Genomic DNA, 18,611 nt, shown 5'->3' on the forward strand with positions numbered 1-18,611 from the left:
AGGTTTTGTGTTTGAAATCAATTTTGAAGAGGAGAGTCTGCTATGTTCTCCTAACCTTGACTTTCTCTCCGAATTTTCCAAAACTGACGTCATACGATTTCTCTTGACGAGCACTGATATTGTAGTTCCTACTACCTTGAAGCATATGGCGCTTATCCTTCTGACTAGCGACCTGTTCTTTTCTTCTCAGGGTAACTTTATGCATCGGACGCCTAGCGCCCTCAAAAGCGTCCTCATTTGCGTCCTGGAAAGTGTCCTGGAAAGCGTCCTCATTTGCGTCCTGGAAAGCGTCCTCATTTGCGTCCTGGAAAGCATCCTCATTTGCGTCCTGGAACGCATACTTGATATGAAGGACGACGAGCGTCCTTACTAGCACTACGCCTCGCGTCCTCAAAAACGTCCTCATATTCATCTTCATATCCTTCTTCTGAACTAATATCGTGCGTCTGAAGCCTCTCAGCCGACGTTTCCGACCCCGAGCGTCCCGAGAAGCGTCCTTACGAGCGTCCTGGTTGGCAAAGCGTTTGTTTTGTTGAATAATCTCTTCCTGTAAGTCAAGATCCATTCCTCCCAATTTTATTTCTGAGCGATCCTTCTGAACGTTCTTCGACTCTGTGAAAAGACGACGGCGGCCGCCTGTGCGGCACCTATTGTCTTTTTTCTTTTACCGCCAATACTTCTAGAGACTCTCTCAGCAGGACTGCTTGCGCGTTCCTGATTGAGTCGATGAGGTCTAGAAGGCGACGGATCAGACGAAGACGAAGAACGAAGAGAAGCCGCAGGAGAACGTCTAGATTTCTTGACGGGTAGCCAAAGATCTTTTTTACGACTACGTGATCTTTCCTCTTTCTTGGCGAAAAACGTATCCAACTGTTGACGAATCGCTTCGAGAGTCTTTTTTGATGGTGAAGAACCATATGATGGAATGAACCTTTGAGAAGAAGATGGGCGAGGGGACGCCTTCTTCCTTCTCTCCGGACTCGAATCAGGACGCTCAGAAAGCGTCCTAAATCTCTTGTGCGGGATACTGTCTTCGAAGTCTTCCGGAGAAGACCGAAGCGTAAATCGAGGCGGAGGACGCTCTCGATCTCCCGATGAAGCGTCCTCTTCCATCATACCTTTCCTAAGAGGGCGAGAAAAAGACGGATGGCCGCCAGTGCGACGTCTTACGTCTTCCTTACCACTCTCACTTGGAGAGGCTGCGTACTCTTCCGTAAGACCTTTCCTAAGAGGGCGAGAAAGACGATGGCCGCTTGTGCGACACCTTACGTCTTCCTTACCACTCTCAGTCGGAGAGGTCTTCCGAGATTCCCACCCACGGTGAGGTGAGGACGTCTCGGAGGAAGAGAAGCATTCCTTCAAGATTCGAGCTTGCGCGCGATCTTTGGCAGCCTGGGATGCGTCTTCAGGATTCTGCCGAAGGGACGCCAGACCGGTGTGAATTCCCGTAACCCTCCTTCGGCCTTCGACATGTCCATTCCATGTATTCTGGGAGTCCGACAGAAGAGGTCTCAACCTGGAGGCATTATAGGACCCCCACTTCACTAAGGGCACTAACATTATCACTACACTTTTAGCACATTTTAGAATTGTAGCACTTTCATTTTCGATTCAAGGTTCCGAATCTATTCTAAATGGTAGAAAGGGCGTTCCCTTCGGTAACAATCACTTCCTTATCTGAAGGAGAAATTATAGGGTTATGCGTAGCATTTTCTACATTTATGTTAGATTGAGCAACTTTACTTTGACTTTTAACAGAAGCACTCCTGGAGGAAGACCTCCTAATTCTGTCACGCTCAAGTCTACGAATGTAAGATTCATACGCCTTCCATTCGACATCAGTTAACACTTCACATTCTTACACCTATCATCCAACAAGCAAACATGCCCTCTACAATTCACACACACTGTGTGAGGATCTACCGAGGCTTTTGGTAGCCTCACCTTACATTCTTCTACACCACACACCCTGAAAAACTAGTAGAACAATAGATCCAGGACATCTCATTCTAAGAAAAATCAAAGCCAAAATCAAAATCCAAACCACAATTGCGTATGCCAAATCACTAAGCCAAGTCCGAAACCAAAAGACAATCCAAATACTCAAGTGACAAATGAAGTTTTCGAAATCCTAAGCGGAGGTCTGTAAACAGATGTTTACCGACCGGCGACAGAAGAAAATCTGAATAGAAAATGGGAATGGTTCCGGTATCCGCCTCCCAGCGGCGGAATGGGTACTAACCACCTAGCCGACCACTGCGTTTGCCGGGAGTTTGAAATTCTGTCGGTCGTCAGAGAATACAGCTATATATATACCTGGCAGGTAAGCGTCATGAACAAACTACTGTTTCTGGGTCTGACTAGCCAGACAAATGCCAGTCCAAAGCTAAAAGGGATACCTATAGATATGTACAGTATAACTATAGATGCAGTATAAAGTTATGTCCCTGTGCATAAAATGTACATATCATACTCTCAAAACCTTGAAAATCCAGTTCTTTCAGTCGGTTCAAGAAAAAACTGTACCAGCTGCAACTAAGGGACTTTTACTTCTCGAACAAAGTCTCTACATCTCTCAGTATATGAGAGGCACAAACAAAATTGTTTCCTTTAAGCCACAGTAACATCCTATAAAGATGAACTCTTCAAAAGCAAAGCTCTGAAAACCTCTTTGCAAGCTAGGTCATTAGCAGTGACTAGCCAGATACGACAAAATAAAAAAGAAATAATTGATATATGTATATCCTTTATTAGCTTGGACCAACATTCTTAAGTGTCTAAAAAAAAAAGAACTTAATTAACTGGTTTCTCAAGCTAACGGTGAAGCAAATCACTGTAGATACAAATTGAAGGTATTTATGAGAGAGGGGTTTCAACAAAACATGGTAACAATCATCCAACATATCCATAAGAATCATTTAGCCATCCTTAAATAACCACCAAAACCATACCAGATGACTCCACTGAAAAGGGAGTCTGCCGAATGAACTTGTTAAGGTTGGAAAAGTACCAACACTGATCTCCCTGTGAAGTTACAGAACAAGGAAAAAGTGATTGCAGAAGCCTAAGGAGGCTTCTGACACTGGCTCTATTAATGCCTTCGCTGACAGTGATTCAACTTCCCTTTGCAAGACGAGGAACTTCTGGTGATGAAAATAAGACGAGAAGACTATTGGTAAGGCCAACAGAAGAGGAGCCAGAAAAGGAACAGCATATCCCTCCCTGATTACTTCCATCACCAAGGATTCTGTCTCTTCCCTGATTACTTCCATCACCAAGGCCTGTCTCTTCCCTGATTATTCCCATCACCAAGGATTCTGTCTTTGAGTCATGTCAAGCACTCCAGAAAGCCTACAGACAACCTCCTATTATTGATCCATGAAAGGTACAAAAGAGAAAGTTGAAGAAACCCAAAAGGGTTTCGGCTGAACCTTGGCTGGAGGACCCAAAACAAGAGCAGGGACTAGTCTCTTTATGAATGAATTCCAAGACAGTTTCAAAAATGTGTATTTTCCTGACAGCATACAGCTTCCCTAACCTCCATAAAAAAGGGAAGAATTAAGCAGAAGCTCACACTGCTGATCAGAAGTAGTAGCCAACTTCTGAGAAGGTGACACCCAAAGAGTTAAATACAAACATAGTTGCTCCCTCCTCACAAGCACAGAAGTAAATGAGTAAAAAATTTTCTCCAGAAGCATCATTACCAAGAAATCTTAAAAGACTCTTTCAAAATACATAATGCTTCCAATGACACAAGAATGATTCAGAGCCACCATAGAACCAGTATCATCTACGCAACATCATAAAGGAAGGAAGACAAGAGGAAGCATTCTTCAAGGAGATTTTTCACACTAGAACACAAGAAATTTATTCAAAGCATACCTTAACCAATGTAGAAGGCTTCAACCTTTCATTATCTTAACCCGATAAACTGTGGGAAAAGAGCAAAGACTGAATCTCTTATCGCCCAAATTCACACCTCTACAAACCACAAAAAACCTGAAGACTAATCTTCCACCTTAAACACCACTTCCACAAGAGCTGACAAAGGAGCCAGGGTAGCAGAAGCTGACTCATGAATTAAGGCAATCAAGGAGGCAGAAAAGTTACTTCATTAGTAACCTAAACAATAAGGTGTCCAAAATACAATCAGGTTAACTTTATTTCAGTCAGTCCAAGCTATTAGAGGATATAGATCAATGCTCTCTTCCATAATATTGTCATATAAAGTTAATTATTATTGCTAATGGCCCAGATCTCAAAGAGGTACATATTTATGTTTTATCTTTAGAGGATGTTACTGTGGCTAAAAGAAGGCGTAATTTTGTTTTTCCCTCTCATTACCTTGGAGATGGTTGCCGTTTGATCAGAACAGCTGCTCGTATTATAGAATTATGCTAAGAAACTTACAGTACTGCTTACTGGTACTGTTATACAACCACAGGCTATGTATACTTTGGACTAAATGCTAATTTAGTCCAAATGCTATCAGTGGACTAAATGCTAATTCTTAACACAACTTCCTATGATATGGGCTTCAAATACATTTACTGGTAGGCGCATTGCATTTGTTTTAGAGACATGTTGCAAAATTTAGCGTATCATCGTCTAGCAAATGCTAGACAATGATGATATGTTAAATTTTGCAACCTAGCATGCTGCTGCTTGTCATATAAAAGCAGCACCTATGCTAATCTGCACTTACTTATGCTGCGGTAAGACTAACAGCAATGGTTGTTCCAAATGTCCTTGTAAAACATCAAGGAACTGACTGTTCCCAATATGTCGACTCAAAACCAGCTTAGTTTGCTATGCATTGAAGCTTAATACTTATAATTCCAAGCTTCAAGTTTCAAATGAAAATGTTAAATTATGTATATATAAACTTCAATAGCCTAATATATTTTTCTCAATATTTAGCCCTTTATCATCAATAGATTTAGCCAACATAACATATTTTATGTACTAATCTTTAAAAAAGACTATTTCAAGCAATTTATATGGCACCATAAATCCGTCTCTTTACGTTCCACCTATACGGTAGATTGGCCTACCCCTGGAGCCACTGCAGATCAAGGAGTATAGGCTTAAGTATGTTTTTTGCTAAGAAAAAATCAAATAAACTTGACAGCACCAAACCTACCCTTACTTCCATTAGGGCAGTGAGTCGTGAGCTGGTAACCTTTAGGCCTTGGCCTAGTTAGGTTGCAAAGGACATGGACTACATAAACAAGCATAATCAAGTCTTAAGCTAGTAACATCTTGGTTACCTATATCAAATGTGAAATCAGAAAAGAAAGGCTTAACCAGAGGAGTGCCCCTGGCCAGCATCCTGGGTCCACTGCTATTTGGCATTTATACAATTATCTAGAATTCTAAACAAGCACAAGGTTAGTTATAAACTGTATGCTAATGATACTCAATTCTATTTTCATCTCAGAATGGTAGACGATGCCATTAGCAAAATTGATGCAATAATGAAAGATATAAAAAATGGATATCAGCGAAGAAACTACAGTCAATGAAGACAAAACTGAATTAATGTTATTTGGAGCTAATATTACACTATGAAAATATGAACACTTCAAAAGAATAATTATTGGCTCGTCATTCATAAACGTTGTAGTAGCAGAGGAACTTAGGAGTATTTATTGATAATAAAGTATGGATGAAAAATCATAAAACTCCATATTGTAAAAACCTGTAACCATCATATTAGAAACATTGCACTCATTAGAAAATATTTAAACTAAGATACTCCGAAGAAAACAATTTGTAACCAAGTGCTTCTGAGGCTTGACTACTACAACATTATATACTACAGTCTTCTTAACTATCTACTAAGAAAATTGCTAAAGCAGCCAGATTAATAAAAGGATTCCTTTACCGTGACAGAATAACCCTGGCAAAAATTGAGCTATATTGGCTCCCAGTAAGAGCAAGAACAGAATATGTACAAAATACTCCTTACAGTCTTTAAAGTACGTACAAAAATAGGGTGAACCAACATAGCTATCTAAGAAACTGCTTCAGTTTCTTTAGACCTGAAATGAATATTGTGATCAGACATGCAAGTGAAGCATATAGGCTTTTTGAACCTAGAACAAATTGTAAGTCAGGGGAGAGAGTATTTGAACACTGTACTCCAGGTCTATACAACAAAATACTACTTGATGTGATGATCATACAAAAAAGAACTAAAGACTATTCTGCAGCAGCTACGATACTGATGAGGAAACATAAAAGACAATTATAAAATATAAGAAGTAACTTAAGTATTTAGAAAATATACATGGGCCTGCCAGAGAGGGAATCATCACTGTGGAGGGCTGTACATAGAAGTAAACAAAGTGCACCTAATACCCAGAAACTTTACGCTTTGGTTGTAGAAATGCATTCCAAATCACCTGTCACTGACAATGTAACCTAGGGTATATGACAGAGCAGCGACATAGCAGCCACTGATCCCGGAATGCAGTCGCCTTCCCGAAAAAGCACTTGAATTCCCTGCCATGAGCATCACTCAAGAGTTGTGGCCTATCCAGGCAGCACACCAAGACCTCTACACTCCTCTTAAAATATGTGTTTTCTCCTAAATTACGAAACAATGGCATAATTCAAGTGCTTTTTCAAGAAGTGGCCGCGTTCTGAGAGAGGTGGCTGCTGTGTCACAGCTCAGTCATTCACCATATACTAGGGTAAAACACAGCTGTGCAACCATTGATCCGAAGAAAAACCACTTTTTCACTTGATATTTAATTGGTGAAACAACAATACAAATGAATATTTAAGGATACCATTCAGAAGATTGAAGTTTCTTCAACAAAATAAGATATAGGGTAAAAAACCGCATGGTACAGGGGTGGACCATGTACGATCAGCATGAACAACCCCAAAAAAAGTACATTATAACACGTCCTGACATCAAAGATGGGCATCAGTTGCGACTTCTTGTTGGTGAGAAACGGAGCTAAAGACCTCTACTCCGGTGTCAGGCCGCGTCATAATGTACTTTTCTTGGGGTTGTGCACATTGATCGTACATGGTCCACCCCTGTACCATGGGGTTTTTTACCCTATGAAACTGCCATAAAAGGTAAAATAAGCATGTGAAGTCTTCGTAAAATATGTGTTCAAGGCAGTTTTTAAATCTAATATGGCGTGTGATGGTTGTGTGTGTGCAATTTGGTTCTACAATCGGGACCATGTCCTTCCCAGCCTTCCATATTATTTAAATGTTATCTAGTGCACTCTTCTTCTTCTTCCTGAACAATCACCAGGTTTACCCGGTCGCAAGCATAAACACCATCGTCATTCAAGATTGTTGAATGTGGTGTGCGGATTTAGCACAGGAAATGGGAAGTTTGTTGACATAAGTGACTTTGCAAACATCATCTTTATGTAAGGCATTTTAAGTATAAGGTAAAAAACCGCATGGTACAGGGGTGGACCATGTACGATCAATGTGTACAACCCCAAAAAAAGTACATTATAACGCGTCCGGACATTGGAGATGGGCATCAGACGCGACTTGTTGTTGGCGAGAAACGGAGCTAAAGACCTCTACTTCGGTGTCAGGACGCGTTATAATGTACTTTTCTTGGGGTTGTACACATTGATCGTACATGGCCCACCCCTGTACCATGCGGTTTTTTACCCTAGTAAAAATTTTGAAAGCATCATGGAGGTAAGTTAGCAATACACATGGCTAAACTTTCACTAACCTCTGTTTAATCGGAAATTATGACCTTAATTTCTTACTTGGGAGAAACACTACTTCGAGAGGAAAGTAGAGGTTTCAAGGTGCTGCTTCCATGGATGTTGGCTCGTGACTGACGTCTAACTTAGGTTACTGGAAGTGCTAAAATGCTTGCGCTACCGCACAGGTGGTCGCCAGGACGCCTTGTGATACTTTACCCTATTTAGTACGAAGCATTTGTGTATTGCGTGTTGTAGCCTATTTACCCGACGCATAACCTACTACTTGCTGGCTCTACCCTGATGCCCCCAACGGAGAGTGTCATACTAGGCTAACTACAATTCCTAAGGACAAGAACAGGCACAAGCTAGGTAGGTAGTACATGTAGTATAGGCTACTGTGGCCATGAAAAGACGTCCTTAAGCTAGTAGTTTTGGAAAGAGAAAGGCTCGTACGACTTAGCTACAGCCCTACGCTAGTCAGGTTGACACTGCCGGTACCGGTATCCAACCACGGGCTACGTATTCTCTGAACTATCACACCAGTAGTCTAGATATTGTATCCTAAAACATCCTTAAACAAACACCCATGACATGGAGATAAAATAACATCTGCCAGTCATCATTTTAGGAGGCAACATGTCTCTCAGGCGACATGTTGTGAAATTTAATGGATCGTCGGTGCGAGACATTTAGGTAGTAGTACCTGACTGTCACAACAAAGCATCGCTCAATCTGCACTTGCCTGTATTACAGTAAGACTTATTGCTATGACGGGGCAGTCATTATAGGTGACTGTTTCAAATGTCCTTGCAGAACATCCAGGAATCGACGTGCTCCCTCCCAAGAACCTTCACTCAAAGCGGCTGTTTGTTTGTGTTTGCGTATAGTATCGGGGCGGAGCTTAGCTTCGGTGGCATTCTACTCTTAACGTCAACAGTATCAAAACACGGTACGTTTGCTACAAATTACTTTGTTATGTGTTGTAGCTCAGGCTAGAAATTGTAAGTTTCTTGGTTAAAATTGCAAATTTACATTAAAATTCTACATCAATATTCATTTTTGCATTATTACTTGAGTATTCATGATATAGTAGTACATCAAAAGACCATAGTTTAAGAAATAATCCATAAGAACTGCTTCAAACAATTTTTATGGTGCTTACAAAATCCGTCCCTTGAAGCTCCGCCTATAGATTAGCCCTTTGTTAGGTTAAAAGAAAACTTATGTAAACAAGCTATCGAAGCCAAATTCATTCATAGTACCGCCTTGCAGGCAACAAGTCAAGTACACGTTGTCTGCTCCGGTGTAAGTTTCGTTAATGAAAGACTCTCTCCGGATCACTTTCAACAATGACGTAAGCGAGGAGCGAGAAGTGGTCGCCGTATATCCATGGGTACCGGACATATTTGTATTTGGAGTACAGGATTCCCTGTAGGTACAAAAACTTATAATTGGGGTCAAGTTCAAGCTGCTTGAAAATGAAACCTAATTGTATTTTTACATTATTAACAATATCGAAGATTCAAATGAGGGAAAATAAATTATGTTCTTGCTGGTGTCAGGGTAAGGACGCCATTCCGAGTTGATATTAAATGAAAGTTAAACTGAATGCATGTTGGTAGAAAGCAAAATCTTGGTGACTTTCGGGTAAATATCAATACAGTAATGTAGTTCCGATCGCTTAGTACTACGTGACTTACGTGTACTACTGGAGTGCAAACACTTTTACTGTCAAATCAATAATGTGGTTAGGGTTACTGACAACGAAATATTGTATATGTTAAAAAGTATCTTGAAAAGTGTTATATGAAAAAATTGTGATTAAACAGCGTGGATTATTGCAACTCAGTCTGTAAAAATCTACACAAGATACAATTCAGGAAGCTGCAAAATTACTAAAAGTACAGCGACAAGAGAGGGTACTGCACCGCGTGACAGGTTACGCCTGTAGTATTTTGCAGCACTTGCTCCTTATGAAAGCTAGAATGTGTGTGATGACTTAGCAAGTTATCAAGACTGGCTGTCCAAAATATTAGAATGCCCTGATGAGTATAATACATCCAACGGATGGTGTCAGCACAAGATTAGCTCACAGAAGGCTTCTTTTTTTTTTCTTTTTTTCTTTTGGGTGTTATAACTTTGTAGATTTACTATTGATATGGAGTACCTAGTACGTCCTTTAGTAAAAGAAAAATACTAGAATGTGTCTTCATTGTTATGCCCATGATATATTATTTTGTTCAATATGACGATTAATACTTAATGATAGTCTCTCACTTTTTTTTCTTTTTTATTTTGAGAGAGAGAGAGGGAGAACTATAACTTTTTTCTTCAGCCATAACAATAGTTTTGTATTTTTGTTTCACGTATGTTTTAAATGCGAGTGATGCTGATGTGCATTTTACATGTATCGTAATTATATGTTGCTGTTTGACGGGCATAACCAAACATAAACGAACTAGGAAGCAGCCAGTGAAAAAAAAAATACTGACATAACGAAATTTAAAGAAGGAAAAAACCGAGCAAAGTAAATAGCCTTAAAAGGTAATGAAATCAAGAACGCGCGATTTGTTACGAGAACTGAGTTACACAAATTAATTTTAATCTTTAACATAATGCCTTAAGATAACAATACAGCCTTTGAGTCTAGGAAGCACCTATATTTATAACATTGCCTAGAAGTTCGTGTCAGTTGGTTTTTGAGTCCAGAGGTCCATATTGTGCCAACTATAATCCTTTCAACAACTTACCGTATTTAGGATAAGGGGCAGTGTTGACATACACCAGCTTAATCTAAACCAGCCGAAGACCGCCTTCCCCTTTACCGGGTAGTGCCATCAGTGAACATCAGGCGGTGCACTGTAGATTACTTAAGGTTTTTTGCATCGTCCTTTCGGCCCCTAGCTGCAACCCCTTTCATTCTTTCATATTCTGTTCATATTCTCTTTCTTTTTTCTTAGTTACCACACTCTCCTAACCGCAATTGTTTCAGTGTAACTGCTTTGAGGTTTTCCTACTGTTACACCTTTCAAACCTCCTTTACGCTCAATTTTCTTTATAAGCTGAATGAACTCATAGGTCCCAGCCCTTTGCCTTTGGCCTAAATCTTATTTTCCAGTTTCGAAGACCACACTGGAAGTTTTCCGCAGTTTAATTAACAGAAAATAGGACACGAGAATATTGGGGAATTGTAGTGTAATGTTACCCTGAGACGGAGCCCAAAATGGGTTTGTGAGGACTGAGTAAGACGAGGAGAGCGAGAGAACTAATTTTATTTGGGTGTTGTTGTTGTTTGAGATTAAGCTGGCCTTATGCCAGGCACGGCCTCTTGCTCCTAGAGCAGCCCGTAGGTCATATCGGTTGGGAATAAGATGTTTAGGGTATGAAACTTTATTGGTGATACATGAACATGACGTGGTGATGGTGATATTGATATTGAATGGAGGATTTGATGGGCAATTTTTATTCGGCAAATGAGGCTGTACATAAGGCGGCGTGCGGACGGAAGCATAGTGTCCGTCACGCACGCACGAACAAACATAAACAAAAAGGGACAGGGGGCCCCCGCTGTGAACGTGTTTCTTCACATACGAAAATACATGAATAATATTACATAGAGGGAACGGATTCCCGACATATAGACATCAAAAGAAAGGGCGTAAAATGCTCTACATTTTAGTTCCTGGAAGAAAAGAGAAGACATACGAATATATAGATTTTTACAATGGAAGGGCGAACATTCGCCCGAATGTCGTCCTTACAGGTTCCCTTACTTGGGCTAAATATTCGACCGGTTTTGTCTGTTAGGACTCAGGAGCCTTTAACAGTGGCTGGTAAAATTGAGCGAAAACTGTCAACGCAAGTCGCATTATACTTTTTTACTTTTTACAGTCGTGTTATTTATCATCATTGTTATCGTAATTAGAATTAAGTTCTAGTTACCTTTCGCGAGACCAAAGTTACTTTACCTGTTAAAACGTAGGTTCTGCCAGTATAGAAAAGAAAAAGAAATCAGCGCTTTGCCTAATTTCTAGTTTAAATTCTAGATTTTCAACTGAACGCCTTTCCTTTTTATTTATTTATTTATTTATTTATTTTTTATCTTATAAGGTTAAAAATCTGCAAGAGGCCACAAAGTGAAGAGAATGTTGGAAACCATAGCTACTGTCCGAGGTCTATATACCCGTTGCCACAAAACCTTGCAACACTTCCTACGTAAAATTATGGACTTCTGATATTCACGACTTTATAAGGTTTTATATAATTTCATGTTGTTTTGAAGTACCGTACGTAAGCATTATTTTTTAAAGTTTTTTATTTTTTATTTATTTATTTATTTATTTATTTATTTATTTATTTATTTATTTATTTATTTATTTATTTATTTATTATTTATTTATTTATTTTTTCGTTTTTCAAACTACTGTGTTTGTATATGTATGTTTATATTTGCCTCATGATGATTTATCTTCATTCTTATGTAATATTACTCTTCCAACTATTGCTACACTGTTCTCTCTCCCACATGTGGCTATTCTGCTCTCTGGAAGTTTATTCGCAATGAATAAATGATATGAACGCTATAACATTTAGCAGTTGAGCTGTATGGATAACGAGAACACTAAACTCTCTCGTGGTTACTAGAAATTGTGTGCATCATCTATTCATGTGATTAGAACACATATGTGGGCTAATGTTACCACCCATCTTTTTTATGATTTTCATCATGATCCAGTGACTATAGTATCATATTCAATATAAAGTGTATTGTTGCTCTTATCTTTTAAAATAAGTTGGGAAAACCATACTTCGTTATCCTGTGTGCTTGGGTTCTGTGTATGAGAGAGAGAGAGAGAGAGGAGCAACCACCATGAGAGCAACCACGTATTTTTTATGCCGCATTTAACAAAATGGAGGAAGAAAAGTATTATGAGTTTTCATTAACTCCACCATTGCAATGTATTTAGATAGTTAATGGCATTTTATTATTTATGGGGGGCGGAGGTTGGGTGGGGTGGCGTTTGTTCCATCATAATAATAATAATGATAATAATAATAATAACAATAATAATACTGAAGTTGAGGAGGTGGTAGCTATTACTGTCTGCATATCTGCTGAAGCGCATCTAGATGTTAGTATAAGACTTTGAAAGTGAAATATCTGTTCTTTCCTATTCGCCATGTTTTAAAGTTTAGAATAATAATAATAAATAAACTAATCCAACCAAGATCTGGAATTGTAATATAGAATTCACTCCAAAGACTAACCGCTAGGACCTGTGAGGTCAACCAGAGGTGAAAATAATGTTAGGAGAGGAAAATAAGATGGAAGAAAGACAATATAACAGTGGTATAGTAAAAGGAATAGAAGGGGTTGCAGCTATGGCCGAAGGGACGCTGCAACGAACCTTTAGCAGTCCCTACAGTGCACCGCGTGAGGTGCATCGACGGCACTGTTCCCCTACTGGGTAACCGAGAATTGACGAACTGGAACCGAACTGTAATTGATTTAATGGTGCAGCGAGGAACTCATCTTTGGCAGATATTTTCCGGACCTGAAAAACGTAACAACTTCTAGAATAACATTTTCATAAAACTCTTCCGTCCTTCGGTTTGTCGCAGACAGACGCGTTTTCGTTCGAAGGTTAAGCCATTTTCCTCCTGAGAGATGAAGGCAGTGACCTTCATAGTCGGGACGTCGGATAACCTTTAATTTATCAGTCAATCAATCACCCTTGTGCCTGGCCCGAACTGTCATAGACATTACAAATTGCTAAAGATGAATTCCAGATGTGCAACAATGAACAGAGATGATAATGTATAATCACTATTGTAATGACTATTTCATTTTATTCCAAAGTTACCTTAGCCCTTAATTTTACACTGTACGAATGAGAAAAATTTTATCGCCACGATTTCTTCACTTGCCTTATCAGCAGTGTTTACGGCTAAGCGCAGGACGTTACGGCAAGACTGCCACACTTTCAGTTGACAGTTGAAGAGCGAGTCTTCAGAACAGGCTCCGATCATCATCCTTCGCATCCGAGGTCTGTGACGATGAAGTGGTTGTTTTTCCTCTTCGTGGTGACAAGAGTGATGCTGGAAGTGGTAGAGGGAGAGATTTCACGGCATCCCTCTCCTCACTATCCAGGGCCCCTATCGAGACCTTATGGCAGACTTCCCGGCGTCTACAGGCCTCCTTTCGCTAGACCCGTGGGACGCCCTTCTCTCCCGGTGGGAGGATCTTCAAGCCTACTTCCCCCTGGCCGTCCTGTTGGTCCCCCAAGTAGACTTCCTCATGAGGACCCCTCGTATCCTTCTCACGATCATCAGTCATACCCCTCCATCTGGCCGAGGGATCCTTATCCGCCTGGACTACCAGGACCTCGTCCCGACAAGTATAAAACATTCTGAAGTAACAGGTGAGTTTTAAATGACATTGATTATCGTTTTTGTGTTATGGCGTTACACAAACATTTTTAAAGGTTTCTGTTGTGCATGATTTGAACTTCATAGTGAAAATAACGCATTAATATACTGAGTTAGTATCTAAACCACTGCTATACAGCTATGAAGTTTTCTCATTAGGCACTGATATAAGCCACTTCATCTTTTCTTAGAATTAGATAAAAAATAACAAAGGGCCATATCCAGAAACGCTATTAGCATTGAAATTGACACCATCATTTCCAGTGGATATTCTGTGCCACTTTTATGGAAACCGCGCTGATAATTCACTCTTCAAAGACACAGAGGTACAGCATTCCTTACAGAGATACTAATGACTTCTGGCGAACAGACTCGGACATTTACTCCACTTTTATGAACGTGGCTTGTGCCTCGACTTTTAAGGTACCATGAGCTAAGAAGGTATTTTTATGTCGACAGGTGCAGATTCTCATCCCTCTTGGACAGCCAGTGAATGAGTATTCAACTGGATTTCACGGATTGCTTCTCTTGTGTTGAAATAAGTGTACATGTGACTTTCTTCAGAGCAGAAATGACATCTAGAACTCGCATCATGGTTGTTCTTCGTTTCCATAGGAGAATCCACAATGAACACACAGAAGAACAAGAAAAATAGGGTTCGCTGAGTTACTGTCATACTAATTATGTAATGCAATAAAATATGTTTATCAAAATGCATAGTTTATGCAGTTTCATTTTTTCAAGTTATGTGATATATATATTTTTTCTTAATTATTCTGTTAACTGTGGCATTGAGCTTTTTAATAACATTTCCAACTTTATTTCTCTGAGTAGATACTTCAGTTCTGTTGTTGTCTTGGGTTTGGTACCTGTATCTGACCGTTTGCTTGATTATGCAAAGAGAGCTATATGTAGATTTTAACCAATAGGTGATCCTCGTAATTGACAACAATTGATGGGATTTAAAAAGACAGAAATGTTACTTTTAGAGAAGGTAGCTTTTGGAAATGGAATGCTGGGTCTTCCTTCAAATGTTCCGGGGACGGAGGGGGTTATGAAACTGAAACCTTAAGCACCATTACCATAGACTTTGATACCCAAAATTTTTGTTTACGAGCTTGATGGCATAAGCTACCCTGCGCTGCCTGTCATGTCTCCCCTACCTTACCGATCCCCTACCTACCACAGCCCCACCTGGGGCGGACAAGCAAGTTTTCAGGAGGACGGTGGATGTTTCATATCTCTCCTACCCTCCTAATCACCTACCTACACCATCCCACCCTGGACAGACAAATAGGTTTTCAGGAGGAGGGTGGTTGCGTCATGTCGCCCCTACCCTTCCAATCCCCTGCCTACCCAACCCCACCTGGTGTGGACAAACAGGTTTGCTCCTGATCCCTTACCTACTCCGTCTCCACCTGTGGTAGACAGACAGGTAATCAGGAAGAGAAAGGAAGTGTCATGTTTCCCCTACCCTCCCGATCACCTACCTACCCCACCCAACTCGGTGCGGACAAGCATATTTTCATGAGGAGGGTGGATGTGTCATGTCTCTCCTACCCTCCTAATCACCTACCTACCCCGTCCCCACCCGTGACCGACAAACAAGAACACTGCTTGAAACTGGCATCAAATTATCAGACTTTGTAGGGTCTTTCAGTGGGCACAGTGACACAATCACATCCGCTCTGAACTGGGAATCCCTGCCCCTGGTGAATATTATCAAGCTAAGGCAGGATGTTACGCAAGCAGTTGCGAAAAAAAGTCTTATGATTTGTAAACTCCTGCTGAAGTCTTTCAGCTCCATTTTGGGATCCCTTTTATCGATATAGACACCCTTTATTTTATTTTTCTTAATTTCTGATGATCCATTATTCACACGGTCAAAGGCTGCTGTAAAATCTGAACTGACTATGCGTGCCTCTGCAGTCTCATCAAGAGCACTCTGCAAGACGGTAAATGTTGACAGAGTGCAGCAGAAGTACCAAGGCCTTCACGAAACCCAAACTGTAATGCTGGTTGCTGGTTATGAACTTCAACAAATCTACAAGACGCTTAGAAAGCAGATCCTCAAAAAACCTTAGATAAAACAAGGGTCATTTGGAAACCAGAGGGCGGTGGTTCGACATTTACCAGAGGGCTGCTCAGCGAGAGTTCGGCAGCATGGACATTTTCTGTGTGTGTGTATCAGGGGCGTCATTTAGGGCGTGCTGGGGGCAACTTGCCCCCCTCCCCCGCCAAAGCCTCAACTTCCACATCACCCCCCAAGCCCCAAGAAGTAACAGCAGCTGGTTTTCCATTATGCATACCGAAATTCAAATGTCATCACATTAAGTTATATCTGTCTATATGTCCTGTCTATCTGTCTGTCTATTTATCTATATTTCTCTATCACATCATTGTTTGTTTGTCTAGCTATGTCTGTCTGTATGTATGTGTGTATGTATCTATAAGGTCTGCAGAGGAAGGGTTGATCCATAAAATTTCAATTGATCAAGTTTTCCTGAACAAAATACGATCCATTCTTCATCGATAATATCACTAGTTCGCTACGAATGACCGGGTATCTATCCATCTTACTTGTTGTTGATGGCCTCAGAAAAACATATGGTTAAGTCATTTGATTTGGAAGAGCTAGTGAATGATTTGCTCGCATGAGGCACTGGTTTTCCATTATTCATGATGAGGTAAATAAACAGTAGTGGGAGTATAAATTTTTTTGCTGAAATTCCTTGCTCATGTGGCTTCAAAAAGCTCATAAAATAGCTAGAAAAAATAAACCGTCTTTACCCGCCCCCAACATATATATATATATATATATATATATATATATATATATATATATATATATATATTATATTATATATATATATATATATATATATATATATATATATATATATATATATATATACACACACACACACACACACACACACACACATATATATATATATATATATATATATATATATATATATATATATATATATATATATATATATATATATACGATGGAAAGGTATTTATAGTGTCCTTTTCACGAAATGATTTTATATTTTATCACTTGATCTTCTGTCGCATATTTGTTTTCTCTTCAGTGAAAGCTTGGTTTGCAAGTAGAAAGAAGATTCCACAAATTCTAAACCACGTGTGTGATCTAAGGAATGCCTGATGGACTGAGAGACATGTGCCATCTATTATAATTGTGGTAGTTTTAGGCTACGATATTAGACGCTGGGGCTTACCTGTGACGGAGGAAATGGTGAGCAACTCATGTGTGTTCGTTGATCCCTCCTTCGTTGGGATTTGCCCAGGATGAGAGGCGATAAATAAGCGATACCTTCTCGCTGTGGTTTATTGGACGCACGACATCTTAGCTAGAGTGAATAAGAAGAGCTATACAAGAGAAGCGGATATGACGATGCAATACAATCATATGAGCATCGAAGCTAATGTGTACAATAAGGAATCGTGTCATACATGAGGTAGGAACTTACAGAATCGAATTCTGTGAGGCAGTTCATATAGGTTTCAATGCTAAGCGTGAGAATTATTGATTATACTTATATACACTACAATATTATCCAACTTGTTGCAATACCTTTGAATTGGACATGTCCACCGAACGACGTTTCCCGCGTTCGTTGCATAAGGCGTCTTGCACTGCGGCGTTACGCAATGTGTCTTGCGCTTACACATGAGCAATAAAAAACAGTAACATTAGGCGTCTTGCACTGCGCCGTTACCCAATGTGCCTTGCACTTACATATGAGACATGACAGTAACATAAGGCGTCTTGCACTGCGGCGTTACACTATGTGTCTTGCACTTACACATGAGACATGACAGTAACATCTTGCAATACGGCGTTACATAAAGTGTCTTGCACTTACATATGAGACATACATGACATCATCAAACTATCAAGGTTATTAGTGTCACGTCCAAAGTGATGGTAATTTCATTCGTATGGCTCGGTTACAGATTCATTGTCCTCGGCCTACACTCTCGGGTATGTAAGCCTCGTTGCTTCGGGGCTTACTGTCCAGCATCATCAGTTCTGTAGAGTTTTTCTTAATTTATTTGGGCGGAAATGATCCCTGCATAATTCCTTAATTAAACCAATCCTAGTTCGTGTGAGTCTTCTCAGTATATTGTAAGTATTCCAGGTAAATTATTAGTGTTATATATACTTTGCTAGTTTGAACTGTTTTATGAGTTCTTTACCGATTAATGTTTAAGAAATCATCAACGACAGTTGCAGTTGCATAATATGTCCTCTTGTGTCCCCAGTGCGTTTTAGGCTGTTAACCTTGCCGTGTCAATAATCGGATTATGATTCCTCAGGGATAAAATAATTCCAAGACTATACGACGATGAGTACCAAAGCATTGAAATCAAATTTTGCCTATTTATAATTTTCAGGCTAAAATAATTGAAGCTTAGCGGGAATACTGCGATTTTATGAAACGTCCCAAA

General features: G+C 39.9%; 1 protein-coding gene and 1 long non-coding RNA gene across 3 annotated transcripts in view; one reads left to right on the plus strand and one right to left on the minus strand.

Moving 5' to 3' along the window:
• LOC135226439 (E3 ubiquitin-protein ligase SHPRH-like) overlaps positions 1 to 17,502 on the minus strand; it is a 56,534-nt gene extending 39,032 nt beyond the window's left edge. The window contains exon 1 of one of the 2 annotated variants that reach the window (XM_064266000.1): positions 17,378 to 17,502. The gene's annotated coding sequence lies outside the window, so the exon portion shown is untranslated. Of the gene's footprint in view, positions 1 to 8,442; positions 8,602 to 17,377 lie in introns of those variants that run through there. The other variant, XM_064265999.1, reaches the window with a different exon arrangement.
• Positions 12,735 to 14,848, plus strand: LOC135226438 (uncharacterized). Its single transcript, XR_010317226.1, has 2 exons — positions 12,735 to 14,122; positions 14,589 to 14,848. It is a non-coding gene; the product is annotated as an uncharacterized LOC135226438 (long non-coding RNA).
• Positions 17,503 to 18,611: the final 1,109 nt, after the last annotated feature.

This window comes from Macrobrachium nipponense, chromosome 14, assembly GCF_015104395.2.
Source record: "Macrobrachium nipponense isolate FS-2020 chromosome 14, ASM1510439v2, whole genome shotgun sequence".
Taxonomy (NCBI): Eukaryota; Metazoa; Arthropoda; class Malacostraca; order Decapoda; family Palaemonidae; genus Macrobrachium; species Macrobrachium nipponense.